The 24,640-nt window shown below is 52.1% G+C and overlaps 2 long non-coding RNA genes across 8 annotated transcripts; one reads left to right on the forward strand and one right to left on the reverse strand.

The window, feature by feature from the left end:
* Window positions 1-463: 463 nt before the first annotated feature.
* Window positions 464-9,461, reverse strand: LOC117704423 (uncharacterized). Of its 6 annotated transcripts, none has more exons than XR_013109096.1 (8): window positions 9,321-9,461; window positions 8,486-8,532; window positions 7,999-8,098; window positions 6,491-6,594; window positions 5,869-6,256; window positions 5,322-5,476; window positions 3,888-3,934; window positions 465-1,599 (listed from the first exon to the last, which is right to left on the reverse strand). It is a non-coding gene; the product is annotated as an uncharacterized LOC117704423 (long non-coding RNA). The 6 variants fall into 6 exon arrangements; XR_013109094.1 differs by having other exon boundaries at window positions 9,274-9,461; XR_013109092.1 differs by having other exon boundaries at window positions 469-1,101; window positions 1,380-1,599; window positions 8,486-9,461.
* Window positions 9,462-9,495: 34 nt separating this feature from the next.
* LOC143441544 (uncharacterized) lies at window positions 9,496-19,813 on the forward strand. Of its 2 annotated transcripts, none has more exons than XR_013109098.1 (4): window positions 9,496-9,817; window positions 11,581-11,675; window positions 11,991-12,076; window positions 14,129-19,813. It is a non-coding gene; the product is annotated as an uncharacterized LOC143441544 (long non-coding RNA). The 2 variants fall into 2 exon arrangements; XR_013109097.1 differs by having other exon boundaries at window positions 17,383-19,813.
* The last annotated feature ends 4,827 nt before the right edge of the window (window positions 19,814-24,640 follow it).

The following is a 24,640-nucleotide window of genomic DNA, read 5'->3' on the forward strand; positions in this document are numbered from 1 at the left end:
GCAAGCCTGCTTTCTCCACAAAAAGATACTCGAGGACTCCAATTCAATAATTTATAAGGGCTCATAATAAATTTGAGGAATACCTCCAAGGTTTTGGGAACCCAAATTTTACTTCCTCTGGAGCTATATGAGATGGCAGAGTCATCAGTCATGGCTTAACAGAACCTCATTTTTTTAAGTGGATAGCTCCTTCTCCAGCAGGGTTGTTCTCAATGAAAGTAAGACTTGAAGGAACCTGGGAGTATGGCCCTGTGCCTCAGAGCTGAACCTTCTCAGGTACTACAGAGTGTGTCCAACCCTGTGCCTGAGACTTCTTTTTTCTTAGCCAATCAGAAGCAGTGAATAATGAGTATTGTACCCCAACACCCTCTGGATCCCAACATCCAGCCATAGTTGGCAGGAGGGTAGGATGGGACGGTGGTCTCCACCCAGGCCCAGATTCACAGATTACCCTGGGGACATAGTGAATTTGGTCCAGCCAGAGATCTAAATGGGGGGCCTGGCAAGTTAGGGTAATGTTAGTGGCTGCTGCTGAGACTTCTGCTATGTAGAGTTGTCTGAAGATTAAGCCCTGGACAGAGGTAGGCAGTGATAAGGCATTCCTGGGTGGTCATCTCCAACCCAGGTCTGCAAGGAAGGGTCTCAGGGCTATCATGTCTCACTCTCTTATGGATTGTGCCCACCGCACACTCATATCCCAAGTGTGCCTCAATGTTTATAAATGTCCCATTCGAGGAGTCAAAACCCATCCCAAATTGAACTATCCCCCAGAGAGTGCTGCATGGCCTAGGGAAGACTGTTCACCGGCAGGCTCTGCACTGTGCCCCTTAGAGCCCCGTGTGCCAGCTGCATTTGGCAGCAGTTCAGCTCTTTATCCAAATGAGTTTGGCATTTTAAAAAAAGCATCTTTATAACATTTCCAAAATGAATATTTATAGGGCAGGGATGAAGGCACAGCTAATTGTGGTAGAGAGCCTGTTGGATCAACACTCCTTGGAGGGCATTCCTGGGAGACCACGGCTGCCCCTGACTCTGGGGACCACCCCTTCTCTAGGGGAGACCCCAGGAGATGCCTTCGAATCCGTCAGTGGAAAGCTGGAGCTGCCAAGCATAGAAGATCAAACTTGGAGGCTCTCTTGGGAGGAGGGAGAGGCCAAGGCTAGGTGGGGGGAGGGCCTGAGACACTAGTGTGTTACACAAAGCTTTCACAGGAGACGGTTGACAATCTCACAGCCAGGCCAATGGCTAAGCCAGAGTTTTTGAATGATAGCCCAGAAGGCCTGCAATCTTCCTTTGGGAATTCTCTGAGCGGCAAGGTCCCTCCTTGTGTGGAGCTCAGAGAAAGGAAGGGTACCAGGAAATAGCCCCTGGGATTTTACCTCTTGAATTTATTCCAGAAGGGATCAGGTGGCTCAGTAGGGCTTGTTTTGGCCTAAACATGGGTTCTGGACACAATGATGACTGTGTGAAATCACTTGACACTTGGTGGATCCCATTTCTTTCTGCACAAGCTTGAGTGGGCGGCATGGGTTTGATACTCCGTTGGCTCTCTGAGTCTTGGGGATGCTGACATGTCTTCCCCAGGGGAGGGAGGAAGCTCTGGTGGGTAGGAACATAAGGAAGGTGGGGATAGCAGCAAGGCCAGGTCGACAGTGAGTCAGGAAACTACTGCAGGATACTCCCCTATGTCCCTACCTTCCTGCCCCACCCCCTTCTGGTACATCTCATGAACTGGGGGCGGCAGAGTCACGGAAGTGGGAGGGCCTTCAAGAATCTGGAGAACTGTACTCAGTAATGTAGAATGTAGAAGCAATCTCTCTCTTCTTGGGAAAGACAAGGCATGAGTCTGAGAGAGTGCAGAGGCTCATGGGAGGCTAAAGGGTGGCAGGACGTTGAGGGTCCCTCCACCCACCTTCCTTTGAAACGCGCTCCAGGACTTTCGTCTATATAAGAGGCCTCTCCCTGGAGTAGACCCAGCTGTTTTTTGTGGAGCCACAGGGATTCAGTGCACAGCCTCAGTGTCACTCCAAGAGCCTTGTCCTAAGGGGTTTCAGGGCTGGGAAGACCCTGAGTAGACTGCAGGTGGGTGAAAGGGGCTCTGGCTTTGACCCTAGTATGGCACAGCAACCAGAGTCAGGCTCCCCCTGAGAAAGTGGCTGTTGGAAATACGATCCCATTGCTCAGGGCTTTTCTAATGCCCAAGGCCTGCGGTCCTAACCAGGCTAGGCAGCAGGGGTTCATGAAGGCACAGGCACATGGAGGAAGGCATCTGAGGTAAGAATACACCCAGGCAGGTCTTACTTTTCCCAGCCTGCCTTCCATTCTTCCTCGGCCCCCTTCCCCTACTATGTTTTACTCAGAGAGTGCACACTGAGATTTCCATTCCTTCTTCCTCATCACTATGGTTCCCTGGTCCCCACTTGTATAGTAAGACATGGAGAGCTTCCCAGAGAGAATGTCAAGCTTTTTCTGGATTGAGTTGATGATGGAGCTCATGAATACACCTGGGCTTGTGTCAATATCTGGAGGTAGAACCAGGGAGACATTTTGGGAAGATGGGAACTTGTGAGTCTGCCTGGGGGTGGTCTGTGCAGGGCAGGGTCAGGACGGAGGGCAGTCTGGATCATAAGGCTGAAGACCATGGGGATTTAGCAGGGGCCTCAGCATGAGTGGGTAGTGATGAAGAAATAACTCCTAAGCTGGGGCTAGCTGGGAGGCCCTAGTTAAGTCTGAGGTGGAACAGTGACCTGGAACTGAGCTTGTTGCTGTGGTTTAGGAGCCAGGATAGTAGGCAGAGTGAGGCAACCCCGGGTAGGGAGTCTGTGTCCCTCAGCTTGTTCAGCTTAAGCTTCAGCGGGAGCTGGGTCTACAGCAGATTTTGGTGTGCTCTGAACCTCAGCAGAGACTCTCCCAGGGAGAAACTTAATGTTTGGGCAGAGTTTTTAAGATAGGGCAGAAATTTGCCCCTGATCTATTTGTCTATCTGTCCATCTGTCCATCCATCATCCATCCATCATCCACCATCCATCCATTCATCCGTCCATCATCTATCCATCCATCATCCATCCATCATCCATCCATCATCCATCCATCATCCATCATCCATCCATCATCCATCCATCATCTATCCATCATCCATCCATCCATCCATCCATCCATCCGTCATCCATCCATCCATCCATCCATCCATCCATCATCCATCCATCATCCACCCATCATCCATCCATCATCCATCCATCATCCACCCATCATCCATCCATCATCCACCCATCATCCATCCATCCATCCGTCATCCATCCATCCATCCATCCATTCATCCATCCATCCATCCATCCATCCCCCACCCATCATCTATCCATCCATCCATCCATCCGTCATCCATCCATCCATTCATCCATCCATCATCCATCCATCCATCCATCCATTCATCCATCCATCATCCACCCATCCATCATCCATCATCCATCCATCCATTCATCCATCCATCCATTCATCCATCCCCCACCCATCATCTATCCATCCATCCATCCATCCATCCATCCATCCATCCCCCACCCATCATCCATCCATCATCATCCATCCATTCATCCATCCATCCATCCATCCATCCATCCATCCATCCATCCATTCATCCATCCCCCACCCATCATCTATCCATCCATCCATCCATCCATCCATCCATCCCCCACCCATCATCCATCCATCATCCATCCATCCATCCATCCATCCATCCATCCCCCACCCATCATCCATCCATCATCCATCCATCCATCCCCCACCCATCATCCACCCACCCACCCACCCACTGACCTGTCTCCCCTTATTCTTGCCTGTGGGATCCATCTAGATAGCAAAACAGTCAGGGCCACATAAGATAAGGAGCTCACCAGTGATCCTTCTTGCTCTTGTGTCCCTCATTGCCTGTAGGGTCATCCTGTGGTGAGTAGAAATCAGAGTGCCATCTGACTGTCCTCAAGGATGACAGGTAGTAGGATAGGGGCTGCAGGGGGGCTCCCTTTTCACCACCATCACTGATCTCAACCCTGTTTCCACTCTTCCAAAATAGGAGAGACTGTGGCTCTGGGGTGCTTTGCAGCCTGGCTTACTGGTCACCTAAGGTCTTCTTCTAGGATGCTGGTATGTCTTTCACAAGAGGCATTTAGTGGCTTATGGAAAAGTTGATTTTTGAGCCCCACCATTTAGTTGGGGGTTGGGGGGCTTCGGAGCTCTGTCTGGCCCCAGACTCAAGGGGTCAATCTGGATCCTTGGACCTGCCCTCTACCTAGCCTGCATCTCCTTATCTGTCCTGGGTTCCGAGTGCTGACCCGGAGCTGCTGAGGCTGGAGGCTAAATTGTTATCCCTTGGGCTGGGTGTCCTGAAGCATCCTGCATCTGCTGATGGTTGAGCTGTCACCATACTGAATGGGGCGTACATCGCAGGAGACAGATTGCTCTCTGCTGACACCGTGTCAGTGAAATATGCCTTTCTTTACAAGCTTCCAGGGAGGTTTTCCCTCTACTGTTAAGGGAGTGTGTGTGTGTGCGTGTGTGCACATGTGTGTCTGTGTGTGTGGTGTGTGTGCATGTGTGTGTATGTGTGGTGTGTATGTATGTGTGTGTGTGGTGTGTATGTGCACGTGTGCATGTGTGTATGTGTGTATGTGTGGTGTGTGTGTATGTGTGGTGTGTGTGTGTGTTGGTGCCTGTGGGTATTCCAGGTCTGGTGGCGACAGCCTCCCAGGTGCAGTGGGCACTGTGGGGTCCTATGGCATAGTGACGATTCCTCAGGCTCGTGTGCATTCTTCTTGCCATTCTGCTCCACAGGTCACACTGGCACATACAAGCCTTTCCCACCAGAGATGCTTCATGCCCTGAGTGTACACCACAAATGCCAGGGTGGTAGTTAGTTGACAGTGGTCAATTTTGCAGGCTCCATCTTCTGTTGGGGACTCAGAAAAGCTCTGTGAAGTTTGGCCTGCTGAATGGATACGCACCAAAGACACCATTTTTTATCAGTAGTATTAGGTCCCTTGATATACCTGCTTTAATTCCTGGCTTTTAGTGACCAGCTGGCCATCCCAGACAGAGCTGTGTTTCTAGAGTGTAGACACTGGCAGAGGGAGGTCATGGATTTGCATGAAGCCTAGGCTATCTTCCCACTGACTTTGCTTGCCTATGGAGCTTGTACCCATACCCAAGTCAAGCCTGGTGGTCCATAGGCATAGCCATAGGACACAGGCAGTAGTATGCATCAAGTTGGTCCTTTTCCTTGATAGGTGTCCTCTTCCACCCAGGGACCTTCTCCGGACATACTTTCCTACCTGGTTCCCTTGGGGTTCAGTGTGGGGCATGCTGGGTGTTGCTGGTGAGGGCCCAGGAACACATGGAAGTTTATTCTACTGTGTGCAGGCCACAGGGAGTCTCAGGGCAGGTCCTTGTGGATCTCTGACTCTGCTCACTTGGAGGGTGGGGTTTCCTGGAAAGTCACAAGGCAGAGTGTACCACCACTTCTGTAACACATATATACTTAGCACTTGAATGCTCAGGTATTTTCTAATAGGCTGGAAGTGCAGACTAATGTCAGATAACTCCCTCTGTAAGCTATAGGGGAGTCTATGCCTGAAGATTTCCAGCTTCAAGACCATTCAATCTTCCATTCCTCCATCCAAAGCCATTAGTACCATATACTCCCAGATCTCTAGCTATCCCTCCCCCTGTAAGGATCTTGTGTCTAGGAGGATCAGGACCATCTCCATCCTTAAATTCACCCCTTTTGCCATGCAAGGTGCTGTGGGGTGGTTATTTTTCTCATTACTGTGACTGCATACCTGGAAAGGAGTAATTTAAGGAAGGGCTCTGTTGGCTTACAGTGTGAGGATTCAGTCCATCAAGGTGAGAGGTAATGGTGGCAGAAGCTCAAGGTGGTTGGTCACACAGCATCCGAGGTCAGGACACAGAGAGGGATGAGCATTGTTTTCCAGCTTACTCTTTCCTTCTTCAGCATGCTGGACTCCAGCCCACAGGATGCGGCTGCTCATAGTCAGGGTGGGTCTTTCTACCTCAGTTAAGCCTCCTCAGAAACACCCTCGCAGACATGCTTAGGTGCGTGTTTCCGCAGAATTCTAAATCCCAGCAAGCTGACAAGGAAGATTGACTCACACAAAGAGACATGGTCTAAGGTTCTGGTGTACTCTTGAGAAGGCGGTGGGAGACAATCTTCTGTCGGTTTCATAGCATGTTCCAGCTCTAGACAGGACTGAGTAGAAAAAGGGGTCTACTTATAGCATTTCAGAGAATGTCCCCAAAGAAGCTATAGCTAAGGCCTTTGAAGATCCAGGTACCCATGCCCAGGTCTAGGCAGTCCTGAGCCCAGGAATGGGGGTCAGCAGGGAGAGAGGATGGATTAGGCCTTCAGCTAGGTTTGTCTATTTTTTGGTTGAGGAGAAACTCCTGTGAGATAAAGGCACCAAGCTGTGAGTGGTGTGCATACCTGTAATCCTAGCACTCTAGAGGTCCAGACAGGAGGGTCAGAAGTTCGAGGTCATCCTCAGCTACAGGGCAAGCTTGCTGGCAGCCCGGGCTACATTAGACCCTCTCTCGAAACAAAACAAAGACAAAGGGAACCATTTTTTGAAGACAGCATCATTGGACAATAACGATGGTACCCAATACTGTGCATCAGTCATCCCTGTCTCCCTCTGGACCATCTCATCACCCCCAGGAGACCCACTTCTTGTGAGTCATCCCCTCCTCACCCACCCCTGGATCTTCCTATTCTGGGAGTTTCACATTGAGCATACTCAGTGAGCGGCCCCTTATGTTGGCTCCACGTCATAGTTTCACTATGACGTCAGTAGCAGTGCTTTGGATTTTGTCACCAGATAATGTTCCATCCTGTCAATGTGTGTATGGTTCCTTGGTCACTAGTGGATCGTGATCACATCTGAGTTGTGCTTTTTATACCATGGATTCCACTTTAGGGACCTCTCAGACATGTGTCTAGAAGAGCAGATGCCTGGGCTTAGTAAGATTTTACTGTTGAAGAAGCTACTTGTGTTCTGCGGTGTCGTCACTGGCATGGACCACTCAGGGTGGGAGTGAAGATATAGTGTTGGAAGGAAGCAGTGTCTTTTTTTTGTTTCCTGGGGGAAGAAATAAGAAGTGCATGCCACTTTTGAGAGCCATGTATTTATGGGTACACGGACAAGATGACTTCAAGGAAGTCACTTGTTTAATCCCGATGCCAGTGGGTTTGTGGGGAGAACTATTGGCTACAACCCATGACAAGGGTGTTCTAGCTTCTGCTCCTGGGTGGAGGACAGGGCTGGCTTGTCCAGGCTTTGTGACTGGCCCCTGCTGGGGTATAAAATGCACTAAATCCCACTTCCTGAAAACTCACTAGGTGGATCTTGGATAGCTTTGCTTCATTGAGGGTGACCAAAGATTCCCCAGATGTAGGCTAGTCTCTGTATGAACCCCACACAGCTGTGGGAAATGTCTCTGTATGTTTGCCTGAGTTGACCCATAATTGAGTGCAAGACTCATTCAAATTTAAGTTGAATCCCCATGATTCTAGCCGGAGCCTCCAACCCCACCACGCCCTGTCCTTGGGTTTATCTGTCTAGTGACCAGTGGTTCAGTCAGGTGATTGAGTAAGTCATTTATTCACTCATCCATCCATCATCCATTCATTTAATTCTCCAAGAACCAAAACCAGGTATGGAAAGTCACAAAGATAAACATGTTGGGAATGACTGCTTTGAAGGACTTCTCAGCCATCCACACATCATTATGGGTACACCTTCAGCTCTGTACCCACCACAGCTTGGTTAGCAATGGGGACCCTCCTCTCTGCTTCTCCTTCCTTGGTTGGGACACTGGTCACAACCAGCCTGTGTAGTGACTTCATTTCTCCTTTGTGTGGTATGGCTCACTCATCTGTGTGATATGGCTTCTTCTGTCTTGCCTCTGCAGACTGGTCTCTGTCAGTGTGCTTACCTGCTGTGTGATCACCTTGGGGTGAATCTGAAGTTAAAGAGGTGTCGTTCCCTCACCGCCTGGAAGGTGACTGGGGAGACAGGTCGCTCGGCTGTGTCACCTGGGAAGATGTAAATAATCACGCTCTCTCATATTAGCCAGTACATAGAAGACACTTCTGAGTACAGGAGGAAAGAGGTTTTCAAGTGGATTCTAAAACAACAGGAAGGCTGTGGCTGCCCGTGCCCTGCACAGGAAAGCTCATGTCCTCTGTGGAGCCTGAAGCTCCCACCAATAGTCCCAGAACTGTCTCAGTTGCCTGTGGTCAATGTACTTGACAGTAGCAGGGTGGTAGAGACTTGCTCAATGTCACTCTGCTCAAAGAAGATACTTGGTCAATCCCAGGTTGCTAGACTCGGAGTCCCAGCCCAGAGGGCCATGTTCCTAAGCCATGTTTCTTATATAACCCAGGTGGGAGCAAAATAGAGCCATTCCCAAGCATACTCACTGTTGTGGATATGGGGTCTTCTAGTCACACAACCTTGATGCCAGGGTCTGGAGGAGATAGGACAACTGAGCTGGCCTTGGCTGTTCCCTAAAGTGACCTGCAATTCTCATGACTTGGGCGTTGGCTTAGGACCCTCAGGAAAACCAGTGGCTCTGTTGCCACCTGACCCAACTACACTTCTGAGCAAAAAGGTCTCACTGCAGACAGTGAGGCTCTGGGACATGTGGGCCTTGAGGGGACTAAGGCCAGGGAGTCACCCATCTCCCTCCCTGGGCCCTGTTCCCGGGAGCAACTCCAGTCTCCCAGGGCACTCTGAGGAAAGAGTTGGTGTCGCCTCAGAGAGAGGCCAGTGACCACTGGGTAGGAGGCACCTCTGTACTGGGCCTAGCTAAAAATAGCAGGGGGATTCGGACAGGGACAGCCGGTAGCAGGCTATTAAGGGAGGGGCTGGGAGGGGGACGGGGCAACCCAGGACCGCTGTCAATGGTGCCGGGGCTCCCACCCTGTTCCCTGCTGCCTGGCCAGCCTCGGCCCAGCTGACAGGCTATTTTTTCCCCTGCTTGACTAAATATGGTCAGGGCGCACAGCCCGAGGGGGGCCACTTGGCCGGGCCGCGTGTTTGGGATGTTTGGCGGGGTATATAAGAACTACCAAGGTGAGGTCGCTCCTGATCCAAGGGCCCCTTGCCCCACCAGCGTTGGGTCAGGCCATCCCGGCTCTGCCCTCCCCTCCCCCTGCATGCATGAATCTTGGTCTGTGGGGCTGCGTGCGTGTGTGAGCGTGCATACCCGCGGGGCCTTTCTCTTTTTCCCTTTTGTTCTGCTCTGACCTCTACCTGGTACCGACAGGGCTGAGGGTGCAGGAGCTTCCTGCAGCTTTGGCCGGGCAAGGTGTGCAGCTGGGCTCTGCCTCCTTAACTCTGCATCGGCTCTCTCTCTCTCTCTCTCTCTCTCTCTCTCTCGCTCTCTCTCGCTCTCCCCTCCCCTCCCCTCCCCTCCCCTTCTCTCTCCCGCCCCCTCTCCCTCTCCCTCTTCCTCCTTCTCTCTCAAGATTTCCCTGCTGCTAAGTCTGCGCTGCTGCAGGAGGGCTGGGGGAAGGGCAGGGGTGCGGAGTCGGGGTGTCTTCTTTCTCTCTCTCTGCCCCCCCTCCCCACCAAGTGCGGACGCAATGGGAGCTCCGGCCCGCCCCCACCCCTGCATTTGCGATTGGCTCCGGGAGGAGGTGGCTACCGCTGCCGCTGCTGCAGCATCTCCCGGGGAGCCGCGACCCTGCGCCCGCCGCCACCGCTGCCGCGGTCACCAGCCCAGCCCGAGGGGCGCCCAGGGCTCCCTGGTGAGTTCCTCTCAGCCGGCTGCTTTAGCTGCCCACCAGCTAGGAAAGCCCCTGAAAACTTATCGGCAGTGGTGGGGGTGTGCCCTCCGGTGAGGTGGGTGCTGTGGGTGCTGGTGCCGCGTGGCTCCGAGGGGGCGCCTGGAGTTTCTCCCAGCATCATCCACATTTGGAAAACTGCAGAGCCAGCAGCCGGCAGGGCTGGGAGGGTTGGGAGGGCGCGTCCAACCGGGATGCAGAACTTTGACATACGGCTTTTTTTGCAAGAAAGCAGCGCCCCTGGATGCTTGGTGGAGGGCAGGGCGGATGGCGTCCGCTGTTCTAGGGGGCTGGCTCGGGAGCTGAGGAAATAGGTTAACCAGTTAAGGGCAACACCAGAGATTGTGGCTAAACTTACCTTGGAACTTGCCACAACGACTGTGAGTGCTTGCTGGTGGGAGATTTCTGAGGAGCTTTGACAAGGCTGTCGTGGGCTGAGACTCTACATTTCTGAAGCTCTCCCAGCCCTGGCAGGATCAGAAGTGTGCTGTGTCAGGCATCCAGGGGCTGGGGCTGGGGCTTGGGCCGAGCTAGTGTTCACAGTGGGAGGGGGCCTCAGCATAAGGGCCCACCCGAGATGCTAGCTCTGCTTGCCGTAGGGGTCTGCTTTGAGGTGGCTGACACCACTTTTCTGTCAAGGTGGGAAACTTTTTGAGAAGTGACTCTCATTCATTTCTGAATGAGCAGCTCCTGAAAATGTGGGCTCAGACTGAATCAACCTCTGCTCCTCTGGTCCCCCCACGTTCCGTTTGACATATAGACACTATCATATGAACACCTGGGAGTTGGGACAGACGGCTGAGACATTTGTTCTTAGAGTTCTCAGGGAGCCTCAGTGGGACCTCAGCCACACCAGGGGTAGTACCCCCAGGAGCTGGAAGCCGAGGCTGATGTTCTAGCTGCCCTTTTTATCCTTGGCTACGTGGAAATGAAATTTTAACAGCAACCACATGGGAAATGGGCATAGTTTCTGTCCCTCGCTCATTCCTGCTGCATGAGCGTCTCTCAGTTCCCTAATCCTCCCTCCATCCTGCTTAGCTACAGCTGCCACAACCAGGGGGCCTCTGCATGCTGCAGGCTCTGCAGAGACAGGGCCCTCCCAGGAATGGGAGAGTCTGGATGCTCTCTGGGTGTTTCCTCACAGGGACAGGGCTGGTTAGGTCACGCCAGAGACAGACATTGTCCTGCTGACACGGAAGAACTGAATGTTCTTTCAGGAGCTGGGACTGCCCTGTAGCCCCACACCATGTCCAAGCCCAGCCAGACCCTCTGTGTCTGCACCAGCTCTCCTGCAGTGGGTGTCTTTCTGTGGGTAGCCGCCTGCAGGAACACCTGTTCCAGGGTTCCATCACTTTGCCTGCAGGTTCACCTTGGGTGATGGTGAGCCCCCAAGCATGTGAGTCTCTTCCTCCTCCCTTTTCCCCTCCTCTTCCTCGCTCCCTTCCAGACCACCCCTTTCTCCTTCTCCTTCTTTCTCTCAGTGTGAGAATGGTCTCCCTTTCCACTACTGAGGATCTGACCTGGAAGTCATGCCCATCTTTCTGGTTTCCAGATTTCTTTTGACCTCACTCTGGGTGTAGAAGTTGGTAGGGTAGAAGGGAGCCTCCACTTTACTTCTAGAGAGATCTCAAAAATCAAGAGAGGAGACAAAATACAACCAAGTTTCCCAAGCATTTCCCTTTGAACTTTTTTTTTTTTTTTTTCAAATTAGCTTATATCTTTTTCAGAAGTTGGTACAGCAAGGATCTTCAGGTCCAAGCGGACAGCCCCTTTGTGTAGCTACAGACTACTGTTGATCAGGGACTGATGGATCAGGAACCAGGTGAGGGACAGGCCCTTTAGGGATGGCCTCCAGATTTTCATGGGACTGGTTTCTTATGACCATCTCAGGTGGCCGTGCTGCATAGCATTGCTGACTGTAGGTCACTAGGAGGACAGAGGGTACGCAAGAGACAGGAGGGAAGGGGACCAAAGAAGGAGGTGGCTGGAATAGAAACTCTCTCACTGGCTTGGCATCAACTCCCAGGACAGACTGAGCCCTGAAGAGCTGGCCAACCAGTAGGTCACCTCTTAGTAGCCCCTAGACACTGTGGGGACATGGAGTTCAAGATCGTCATCATTTTCCTTCACCTCACAGAACAAGGCATGAGCCTTCCTCTCAGGGACTCTCATTTTGGGAAACAATTCATCAGGGTCCTGCCAGGGGAGCCATTGTCTGTCCAGGTAAGCCCCCCCGTGATTCATTTCTGGAGACGCTCAAAGCTACTTGTTCTCATCTGTCCTCAGGGAGCTGGGCTGTTCAGTCCCCAGGAAAAGGATGTGCCTGGTTCTTAGTCTGGGGCCCATGGGTGGAGCTGCTCCTGAATTCTGTCTCCTTGCCTCACTCTCACTGCCCTTGGTGGTGACAAGGTGGGCAGGAGGAAGAGGGAAGACGCTGGCACAGCTGGATGCTATTTCTCAGAGTCTGGGACGTGACTTCCCTCTGTTGGGAAGAGGTGTAAGCGATGCTAGGATGAACAGGGTTTTGAGACTTTTCAGCATGCCCTGTCTGCTTCCAGCCTTTACCAAGTGTGCATGCATGCAAGAGACTAAGACACAGGTGACGCCAAAACGGGCCAGCTTGTGGCGGGCCACTTCTGGGAGGAGCCCCGTTCTTGTGCGCACTGAACTACCTGCTTGGGACACATACTTCTTTATATGCCCATATGGACCTGCTAAGCTATGGAATGTAAAGAAGTATGTATTCCAGGCTAGGAACTCTCTCGCCAGACTGAGGGGTGGCCCATGACCTCTGGGTGGCTGCTCAGGGTGGGTGATGGACCGGCAGGGCCTCAGGAGGCCGCCTGTAAGGGGACTGGCTGTGTCCCTGTCCCTGTTGGCATTGTTCTGCCACTTTGCCTGTGTCAGCAGGTGGAAGTGCTCGTCAGACATTAAATATTCAGCGTGCTGACTGCGGCAGAGGGAGGAGGCCCTCTGGCAGGCCTAGGGTCCTGAGCGGGGTCAGCGGGGTTGGGGGTCTGGGAGCTTGGCTTGGGAATGGAGTTGTAGTGGTCCTTGCTGTGCTCTGAAAGAGGCCTCTCCAGCAGAAAGGGAGTGGGGGGCGGGGCAGGGACTGCTGAGACCACTGGGAAAGGCTGCAAGTTCTAAAAGGCGCTTGATGATGGTGGTGGGGGGTGAAGGGAGGGGAGAGACTTTGGTAGCCACATGACAAAGGCTTTTGAGGGATGAGCTTCCTGCTGGCCTTTGGCTCACAGGCCCTGGTGGGGAGGGGAGGTGGAGAGCCCTGTGCAGACACTGCTGCCCCCTGTGTGCTGATCCCATCTGCTCACTGACAATCTCACTTTCAACTCTGTTTATGGCTACCCTGGCCACCTATGATGGTTAGGATAAAGGGAACCAAGGGTCTGAAACTGTCCCAGTCTGGGTGGAAGAGTTGACTCTGGGGACTTGGGTACAGCAGCTCATCCAGGGGCCCTGGGGGCCTAGGCTATTTCCTTTTGCTGTCTCTGGGTCCATTCTGCCCCCAGCTGCCCCCACCAGAGCCCCAGCATCATTCTATCACACTTTCTCACCAAATTCAACCTGAAGCCTTCTTCCTGGGGGAGGCTAGCCAAGTTTCTGCTGAATAGTCCATGAGCGACCTAGGATCCCTGTCCTGCCTGCTTTGCTGACAGCTAGCCTGGCCAGGAGAGGAGAGTAGGGTCTTCCAAGCCCTTCCCACAGAGCTAGTATGCCCATATGGATCTGCTAAGCTGCACCCAGGTAGATGCAGGGCAAAGGGCTCTTGGTGCAGCAGAAAGCTGACTACCTGCAACTAACATTGCCTGGCTTCAGTTCTGGGTCTCAGAGTAGCAGCTGCCTGTGATCTGGCTGGAGTCAGCATCCCCACACAAGTCCTCCACAGGCCTGGGGGCTCTTTGTCACATGCATGTGAGTGTGGGTACAGCTGTCAGTTGTTCCTGTTAGCTGTGTGTAGCAGGTACCCCCTTGTGTCTGGCACCATGACCTTCAGTGGGAATGGGATTGGGAGCAGAGCAGGGCCCCTCTGTCAGCTCTAAGTGTTGGGGCTTGAGCAGCCAGGTGATCCAAGCGTCTGAAGCTAGGTTGAGGATCTTCAGACCAAATACCATGGATGAATCTGAGCCCACAGGTGGCTTCCATCCTAGGTGTTCTTGAGGTGTCTGTAATTTAGGGGCCTCCATTGTCAAGGGTCCATTCCCAGTTTTTGAGTCTTCTTCTGGAAGCTGGATTCTCTCCTGATCTCTGTGTTCTCAGGTGCAGAGGGTGTGGCAGGCAGTGAGAGAGCAGCCTTGCCCTTGGCATTGCCTCCCTCTTGGTCACTGGTCCCAGAGCTGTCAGTCCTCCATAACCCCGGAAGGTCATCTATGCCCTACTCGATTCCAGCTCCGGCCACAGGGAGGTAAACAGCCGGTGTGCGGCCGCTGAAGCTGCCAGCGGCTACGGGCACGCCACTGTCTTCCGTTAGATATGTCTGTCGTACATTAAAGCTTTATTGCAGGATGTGGTGTTTAAATAAAAGCCTTAGTGTTTTGGAATTAGGTTTGACTGAGCAGTAAAACTAGAGTTTGCAGGGAGCGAGCCTCAACCTCCCTGGTTATAAATCACCTCTGTGCTCTCCACATGCTGAATTAAAACAAGTGCCTCTGGATACCCCCTTCCCCCATGCATGTCTACCCCTATCCCAGGGTGTGTGAGGACCGATTCCCTGGTGACACCTGAGAAGGTGTGTGGTTGTGATGTTTGCTGCATGAGTTTTCACAGGACTCCAAACCATCATGCTATGTGGTTGGTCAAGATAGTCTTCTGTGGTGTCTTAGAATTTTCACATGGAGGAGAGGTGGGTTGGGACAGGGATCCTCATAAGGGCTTTTCTAGTTTGGGTATCATCCAGACATGTAGCCAAAGGACTCCAAGAGGTAAAGGAGCCTAGATAAGGCCCATGGGGAGCAAAGAGGACACGTCACCACCTGGAACTTCCCTAGCAGGATGGGGACTCAGAAGCTGTGAGAAGGCATGTGCTTCCTTTATTGAACGGGTAGGCACCACTTGAAACTCTCCAGCTTCCAGATGTGGATGAACAGAGGTCACAGGGCCTGTGGTCTGGTGGGGGAGCAATAGGGTCAAGCATCATGGTTCTCCTAGGTTCAGGGGACCCAGCGAACGGGATGTTCCTTGCTGTGGTTTAGACCTGGAACTTAGGACTGGGCATTCTGCAGATTGGATTGAGCCACAGGAGTGTCTAAGGGAAAGAGCGTGTGTGCATGTGTACACATGTAGTCAGCAAGCTTCTCCTTCTCCTTCTCCTTCTCCTTCTCCTTCTCCTTCTCCTTCTCCTTCTCCTTCTCCTTCTCCTTCTCCTTCTCCTTCTCCTTCTCCTTCTCTTCTTCTTCCTCCTCCTCCTCTTCTTCCTTCTCCTCTTCCTCCTCCTCTTCCTCCTCTTCCTCTTCTTCCTTCTCCTCCTCCTCCTCTTCCTTCTCCTCCTCCTCCTCCTCCTCTTCCTCTTCTTCCTTCAACTCCTCCTCCTTCTCCTTCCCCTTCCCCTTCCTTTTCCTCCTCCTCTTCTTCTTCTTTTGGAGTCAGGTGGGCAAGTAAACTGTGACAGCCTCTCTAAAGAGGGGGTCTGACATTGACTCCAGCTAAATAAATAATGCTGTACCTCGAGGGCGATAAACCAGTTTTATGGCACAGGCACTTCAGAGTGTGTGCTGGCCTGGTAAGGTACTCGCAGGGCTCCTCAGCAATCTCATTTAGAACTGTTGACCTCATGTGAAGAGTGGGCTCAGAATAAACTATTAGGGGTGGTTAGCTTGGCTGCAGGATGGATATTTTTAGATGCCATAGTCCAAGTCAAAGTTAACGTTGTCAGAGCTGCATCTCACTCCCACGTCCTACCCCCACACCAAAATGTTGTAACTTTAAAAACAAGAAGGGACTGGAGTGATCTTCAGGGCTAGGGCACCAGGGCATTGTGACGAAGATGCTGGCGAGGAGGAGGGAGGGAAGTGCGTTACAATTGCGTTAATCGCTGCCACCTTTGCAGAAAGGGTAGCCAGCCTTCTGCGAGGCTTTGTGCTGACTCAGCAGCCATGCACTTTGAATTGCAGGTCTTACTTTCTGCAGTCCAGTGCTGTTCCTTGCTCGATGTCCATGGCCAGGGCACCCTCCTTGGGATTGGGCTGGTGTTGACTTGAGTGGGGTGTGGACCAGTAGATAGGGTGTAGGGTGAAGGTGGATTTATAAAGAACTCCAGGCTTGTCCACTGCCCTTACCTGGCCACCAACCTCAGCCCCAGTGTCCTGGGTGAATCACACTTGGAAAGGGGCAGGCATGGCTTCTAGGCGGGGAGGGAAGCAAAGGGGCAGTACAGACCGTTCTCAGATGTTCTCCTGGCCACTCCTTCCTGGGCTCAGGACCTGGCCAGCTACAGTTGGGTTTGGAAGGTTCTCTAAGGAGGTTGCTTGGTGTCCAGGGAGGAAAGTGTTCTTTGCACTTCCAGTTCACTGCCGGCTGTGACCCGGGGAAGACTGGAGCTGTGGAGTGTGTGGGAGGAGGAGTAGCTACAGCAGCTGGAGTGGTGCAGGCTGCTGCAGAGCTGCTGCTGGAGGCTGCAGTGCAGCCTCATGCAGGCACATGCAGGGCTGCGCGTCTCAAGGGCAGAGATGAGAGGCCACCTAAAGCAGCTCTTCGGCTCTGCAGGCGGGGTGGGGTTTCTGCAAGCTGGCCTCTGTGGTAGTTGTGAGGTTGGCTGGGTCTGCAGGTTTCCGGGGGGTCTTCAGAGGCTCTGGGGTAGGTCTGCTACCCTCTAAGTGGGACAGCCTCACACGTCACAACTGAGGGTCATGGGAAGGGATGAAGGTGGTGGCACACGGGCCTCCCAGGCCTTCTCTGTCCACCTGAAGGGAGGGCACTGAAGAAGCCATAATGTCAAAGTGCTGGGTATAGAGGTTATGGGCTGTTCCCTGGCCAAGAGGGTCCCCTACAAAATAGCTGAAAGTCTAAGGTCTCTTTCCCTGAGGCCAAACCAGGAGCTGGGTTAAGAATAGTGCTTCCTCACTGGTGCTGGGCAGACAACATGTGGGCAGGTACATGTGCACAAGACGCATAGATTCAGGATAAACCAGACATTGAACCAGAGTATTTTTAACTGCAAGAAAGGGAGAGGGTAAGCTGTCCTGGAACCTGCCATGGGGGTTCCACAGGGACACTTTGAAGCTGAAGGACACCGGGGACAGATGTGACACCTGGACCCTGTCCTCCTGGCAGCCCCATGAGCCCTCAATCATGCCCAGATATGGCCACAGGGCCGTGTGTGGCTCCCTACTCTCGCCCATGTCATGGCTGGTATAAATAACCTGCATTCTCAGCTGTCCTGTTGGAGACGGCTGGATTTGGGTGACTTGGGGCTGCAGAGGCCCAGGAGTACCCCCCACCTCCCATCAGCAGCTGTAGTCTGAGTGTGGCTTGGGGCTCTATTTTCTATGTTTCTCCTCCTTGTGTGCCTCTTCTAGGCTGTTGGGTCCAGGCGAGATCTGGCGGCTCCCTCTGAGCTCTTCTCAAGGGCACAGTGCGGTTTTTGCTCACTGAAGAAGGGCAGAAGAGGAAGAGTCCCAGTTCTTGGAGCTGGTGTAGGGGACGGCCTGGTCCTGTCACTGCAGACTGGGTCTGTGGCAGGCTTAAGTTGCTGCAAGGGCATCCTGTGCGCCCTGTGTGAGAATCACTAAGTTCACACTTTTGAGGTTCCCCGCCTTGAGCTTGGCACTGCTCACCTTTGTCTCAGCAAATAAACTCCTAACGGTGGGGTTCACATCACAAGACATCCTTGTGTAAGAGGTAAAATGTTCATCTGCTCCCCTCAAAGGCAGGGGACACTCTTATGTCTAAAGACGGTACCCCATCTTGCCGTACCTCTGCATCCTGGGAGACCTCCCAAGCCATAGGGAGAGGAAGAAACAGGACAGAGGTTAGAGAACAGTCCACACTGTCGTGCATTACCCTGGCCTTCTGTGGTGTCCCATGGGACATCTCTGCTGCTTCGTCCGACAGCATATCTGAATTCCAGGTTCTAAGCTTTGGTAGCTGCAGGGTCTATCTCTGCAGGAAATGGGGTACACTACATATATGGAACCCACCTTCCTTACCCACTGCAGGAGCTTTAACCAGACTCTGTGCTGACAAGCCACTTTTTTTTTCTTGTCTCTGGACACATCAGTCCTTCAGGACAGAAATGCTCCCTGACCTCCAGGCTCCATGATGGTGTCCTTTTCCACAACTGTTTCCTTAGAATGGAATTGGTGATTAGTCAGGTCCTAACTTTGAGATAATAACATACACACACACAGAGACACACACACCACAGTCACACACATACACACTCACACATAACTCACTCACACACATATACACACATACACACACACACACACACCACACACACCCACTCAAACATACACACACTCACACATACACATACACACACGCACTCTCACACACACACACACACACTCACACATACATGCACACTCACACATACTCACTCATACACATATACACACCAGACACATATACGCAAATACACAGACAACACACACACACACAAACACATGTGTATGCACCATCTGTCTTTTGATTTTTGCGAAGAACAGCAACACAGTCATATGTCCTGCTCGCCCTCTGCTTCTTCTGCTTGCCCCCGTTCCATGGGTCTATTTCAGGTGGAATTTATCTCCAGGAAGAGCCTCATCAATTTGCCATGCTCCTTTGTTGACAAGTTTATTAAAAACCCAGGCAACTCTGGTATTAAACTTTTATCAGTGTTGAGAAAAAAATACATTTTTTGAACAGACAGAAAAGTTATAGATTTGGGTTGAACGGGGCTTGGTGGTGTTTTGGCTGTGTCAGCACTGCTGATACAAAGAAACGGTGCTGCTTGTGGGGTCAGTGTTCCCTTTGCTTTTCAATTATGGCTTTTTTCTGGAGATTGTCCCATGGGACTTGGTACCCACAAACAGAACTTCCAGAAAGTTCCTGAGCAGCAGCCCTGGCCAGGGCCACTCCCACCCACTGGGCTGTCTGCAAGTCTTCGCTATTTATTTTAACAATGAGCCATGATATAAAGTTAGGTATTAATTTTGTGGTGAATCTGCTTGCTAGTGGCAATATCGCTATGTAGAACAATACTAGGTTATTGGTGCTTACATTTTACACGCCCCACAGAAAGAAAACACAGAAAGCATCAAGCAGGAGTTGAGGGGTTCGTGGCTTTCTCCTGAGGTGGGAGTAGGGTAGTGGGATTAGGAACCTGCCATTGGCTAGGGTGCTATCCACCGCCAGTCTGGTGTGGGAAGATGCAGGGTCCCCCAGCCAGGCTCCTTGTCCTTGTAAGAACTCTAGCTACCAGTACTGCCAAACCTACTCTGTGGCCTCTGTGCAGTGGCTAGCTACACATGTGACTAAGCCCAGATTGTCTACGAGCAGGAGGATTTAGTAGTGTTATCTTGTGAAGGATTCATCCTGCCCTCTGTGTGTTTTCAGCTGCTGTTCCTGACATCCTGAGGTGAGGCCGAGGGTGCTCAATGAAGGAGCACCCTCCCACTGTCCTTGTCGGTCATATAGCCAGGGGTCACCTGTGGAGCCATGACAGGCATGGAATGACAGGCTGCAGAGGGCTGGCCTTCAGACAAAATGCCCAGGCACTTACTGCCCTCAACACCTTTCATGTTGGGAAATGGAGCCTCCAAGAGTTTCAGGAATCCCAGTTTCCTCCAGGTTGTAGGAATGACTTCTAGAGTCTGAGGTCATTCTGAGTCTCAAAGGTCAAAGGTCAAAGGTCAGGGGACAGGCAGCTGGGAGAGCTTGCTATAGCTTCTGACATCCTGTGCTGCTGTGCTATCTCCAATCAGGGCCCAGCAGGGGTCTTGGATCCCTAGTAGGTGCAGGATGAGGCAAATGCTTCCTGGTGTGTGTGTGTGGGGGGGGGGCGGGGCTTAGCTCAGTATAAAGAGTTCATGGACTCTCAAGGAATGAGGGGAAGGTTAGCCCATGTGCCAGGGACTGCTGGCATTGAGTGTGTGTCTGTGGGTGTTCCTGCTCTGTTCATTGAGTGTGTGTCTGTGGGTGTTCCTGCTCTGTTCATTGAGTGTGTGTCTGTGGGTGTTCCCTGCTCTGTTCATTGAGTGTGTGTCTGTGGGTGTTCCCTGCTCTGTCTTTATCTCCACTGTTCTTTGCTCCAGTTATAACTAATTGAGTGTGTACTGCATTTTCATGGCGTCTAATTTTCCATTGACTTTTACCAGGGCTGCTGGTGTTTTCAACATTGAATGCTCATGTCTAGTATCCGTCGCTGCTTAAAAACGCTGAGTGCACTTCTCCCTCGAAGGACGACTCTATCAGCAGATGTTTTAAAACATCTTAAAAACTGTCTTGTCTGTAAAATGCAAAGCAACACCCCCAACAACAGCAAACAAAACAAACAAACAAAACCCCACCACCACAACAACGTTAGTACCCACAGTCCATTCACTTTGGAAACCTGGTAAAGATAGGATCCCCAAAGAAGCCATGCCTACAGGCTCCAGACCAACCCTGTTGTCTCAGCAGATGCTGCGTATGACAGCCACATTGGGTATCTCTCTGCTAGGCTTGTCACCAAGGCTCGAGGTGGCTTTTCAGGGCTACCATTCCCCCGCAGGTTGGTTTGCCTTCTAGCGTGGGCACACTGTGGTACAGTTGTTCTTTGCTAAGATGAAGCCAGCCTCTCCTGTCTTGTGTCTGACGGGGCAGGGTGGTTGAACAAAGATATCGGTGAAGAAGAGAGCGGACAGCCTGGGATATAACAGTTTTGGGGTGACATAAGTACCCATGCCTAGGAGGAGGTGGGTTTTTACAGAGAACTGCAAAGGGGAACACCAGCTCTATCTTCCTGTGACCCTGCTCCTTGTCAGAATGAAATTGTATCCAAGAGTTGGACATGCCAAGTTGCACTGGAGTGGGATTTGGGCTTGACACATTAGGGCAAAGGTATCTGTGGTCCTCTTCTTTGGTCCCCAACACAGTAGCTAAAGGGCCCAGGACTAAGACTCAGTGCCACTTCTACCTCTTGTCAAATCTTCCACTCCAGTAGCTATATTGACAGCAGAGACAAAGGGATGAATGCAACCAGCAGAGAGGTCTGAAACATTTTCATTAAGGGCCAGTGGAGCAGGCTGGGAGCCTGGTGCCTGTCCTGTATAAGAGCGAAGAGAGGAGAGCCATGTGCTGAGCCAGAGGCTGGTGGCTGGGAGGTCCTCTGTGTCTGTGTGGGTTGAAAGGCAGAGCCCACTCCTACAACTCCAGGGGGACATCAAGACATCCTTGGGAGGATCTTTCTGCATCAGGGATGTTTGGAAATGGCCATTGTAAACACAGGCTGGAGTGGGCCTGGTGGGGGGGTGAGGTTGAGGAGTTACATGACAGTTCTCGAATGGGCAGTATTCACTGAGGGTGTACACACACACACACACACACAGAGAGACACACACAGACACAGACACAGACAGACACACACACACACACACAGACACACAGAGAAAGACAGAAACAGACAGATAGACACAGACAGACAGACAGACACACAGAGACAGACAGACACATAGACAGAGACAGACACACACAGAGACAGACACACAGAGAGATAGACACACACAGAGACAGACAGACAGACAGACAGACAGACAGACAGACAGGACACCATGTCCCCTGTGCTGCTGAGGACACTCTCACCTCATATCCTTGCTCCAGTTTTCTGAAGGAACGTGGACCTTCTGAGTCACCGAGTAAGAGCTGTGAGACAAGAGACTGGAAAGGCTGGAGGATTGAGGGTACGGACACCAGTCTGTACTAGAATATTCCAGCTTCTGCCTACCCAAAGCCATGTGTGGTGTCTGATATACCCTTGCCCCCAAGGCCACTACAAGCCAGAGCTGTCTGCCTAGTCACAGGGCCCGTGGCTAGCTGAAAGAATCAGCCCTACCTCGACACTGTGATAGAGCATCTGGGTGATGCAGGCAGGGCCGATGGTGTAAAGTGTGAAGTCTTCAAGCCTCTATGTGAGTCTATGGGTCAGAGGCTCATACAGTCTTGGATATATTCCAGAAAGAAGCGACCAGACAGGACTCTGGGCACTGCTAGTATGTATGTGGATCCATAGTAAGAGATGGAGGTTGCGGGCACAAGGACCAAGAATTGCTTTCCCCCTTCCCAGTGAGGTTCTGGAGATGCCATTCCAGGGCACATAGAGGGTCTAAATGTACATGTGACCCCTCACACCCAGACCCTGAAGACCTCCAAAGCCTTTGAGTTTGCATGGGTTCTCAGAGCAGGGAGAGCCTGGGACAGGATCTGGCAGCCCGACAGAGCCACCTTCTTCCTGGAGTCACTCCTCCCTGTGGATCAGAAGCCAAATGCTTTGCTGAAGCTGGTAAAATGGAACCAAATCAGCTGTTGGATGGATTTGGTCCCCTTCAACCAGCTGTAGCTGCGCATTGATCACGCCGTCCAGCCTGGCCAGAGGACACAGCGAGGACTCTTCAAAGGCTGCAGGGAGGCCTCAGCAATGGTCAGATCCAAGAAAGCCAGGTCACATGCACCACCTAGGACCCTGAGTGGCCCTGGGATGGAATCTAGGTTCCTCTTGCCTCCTCCACGGGCAAGTAGAGGAGAAAGCTGACACTTCCCTAAGCTTCGACCAACCCAGCCCAGGTCATTTGCCACATAGCTGTGAAAATAAATGTTCTTTTCACACCAGAGTTTTGCTTAAAAACTGAATGCTGGGGCCCAGGCAGGTGGGGGTGGGGCATAAGAAACCCCTGATTTCCCCTAGAGTAAGTTCCATGCTAAAGGTGCCACCCTGGAAGGTAGTGTCCACCTTTTGCTGATGACCAGAGGGACAATATAAGAATGTATACCTTGTCACTGGGGAGGCTGAACTGGTAGCCAACCATTCTCCAGAACACATGGTGACACTGGATTTGCTGCTGAGAACCCTGCAAGGTGTCACTGATCGGGAACCCTGCCAGAGCCCTGTGGCACAGTGGCACATAGGAAGGTTGTTCTCCTGGGAAGCCAGACCACCAGGAGTGTCTGCAGTCAGCTGAGGTGCTGGAAGCTGACTGTGGTGCAGACACTGTGCCTCTGCCTGGATGCTTATGGGCACAGCGCTTTTTAGGCAGGGTGCTGCATAAGGCGGGGTTTGCTGGGCACTCACAGTGACTGTCTATTGTCCTCTAAATAATGTGCCTGCCGGGAGTGAACCCCAAATCCTACCCAGAGTGGCAGGGACAGGGCTGCTTAGCTTAGGGGCCGTGGCTGTTAGCCTGAGGTAGTTGAGGTGTGGAGACAGAGGCCCAAGAGGAGGGGACAAGTGTGACCACACAAACAGAAGATTCAGTCCAGCCCTGCCTAAAGGTCAGCCTCACTACCTAGCTCAACAAGCTTTTTCGTCTCTGCTCTATACTGATTCTGCACAGAGCTGGCATCTCTCTTCACATGTAAGATTGTCCCTTAGAGGGACAGGAAACTAGAGGCTGTGGGAGGGCAAGACAGGAAATATCAGGCAGTCTTTACTGGGGTCTTGAACCCCTGAGTCCTTTATACCTGGTAGTGGGGTTGGCAGCTTTCCTGTGACCTGCCTCCACCCGAACTCCCCAGGGACATGCTGGTGGAGTGCTGTCCTTGTAAGATCTTTTGTAAACTTTTACCCAGTGAATTGAGCCCAGTTCTGCCCCAGCAGGGAGACTGGGAAAATCTCTACCCTCAAACTGGTAGGATCTGGTAGGAAGCCAAGATTAGCCTTGGTCTGCTCTGCCTCCATTCCCATCTAAGAGCAAGACTGGAATAGTTTTCGATGTCCTGTCAAATATTCCACCTGGGTGAGAACTGGGTGGCATCTACCACCAGGAACACTGAGCCTCACTCATTTCAAACAAGTACCGAGCCACGCCCACCATAAGCACTAAACCATACTTCCATGGGTACTAGACCACACCCACTATCAGTTCTGGCCGCTGTGAATGCTAGACCACAGTTGATGAGCACTGAGTTTCATCTAACATAAGCCCTGGGCCCACCCACCATCAGCACTGGAACCAGACCAAGAGCTGCCCAGGCCACACACAGTGTGACCACGCCTGTTCTTTGGCCTTTTAGTCCAAGCCTTGATGTTTAACATAAGGCTGTCATGCCCCCCAAAGTCCTCCTTTTTAGGCAGCCAATCTAGATTTGGGCCAAACATTTCCTGACAAGGCACATCTCCAAGATGGGTACATACTGGGCACAGGGACCCAGCCTGGAATAAGGCAGGCACATCTGGAGTCTAGGGACAGAGATGTGGACAGTGAGTGCCCTGTCTTGTCTCATCTACCTTGCACCCACCGTGCCCTGTGGGTCCAGGGCCAGCATATATGCAAACATCAGCAGCCAAGCCAGGCAGGACCTACCAGGCAAGCATCTTGTGCTCAGAAAGGTGAGATGCACCTCGGGGGTCACAGCCAGTCCTGGCCAGCTCAGAGTGGATTGGAATGCCTCATGTCTAACCTAGGATATGGGTCTTCCATGTGGGAGGAGAGACCCTGGCTACACCTGGTGGGCCCAGCTATTTATGCTCAGGGGGCCTCTATCCTCACTGTTTTGCTGAATAAGCAAATATCTAGCTAGGTGGGAGACCTTGGAGTATCTCACCAGAGGGACTGCTGGAAAAAGTTCAGGCAGGAAGGGAACTCCATACTGGGAAGC

This window comes from Arvicanthis niloticus, chromosome 2 (assembly GCF_011762505.2).
Source record: "Arvicanthis niloticus isolate mArvNil1 chromosome 2, mArvNil1.pat.X, whole genome shotgun sequence".
Classification (NCBI taxonomy): Eukaryota; Metazoa; Chordata; class Mammalia; order Rodentia; family Muridae; genus Arvicanthis; species Arvicanthis niloticus.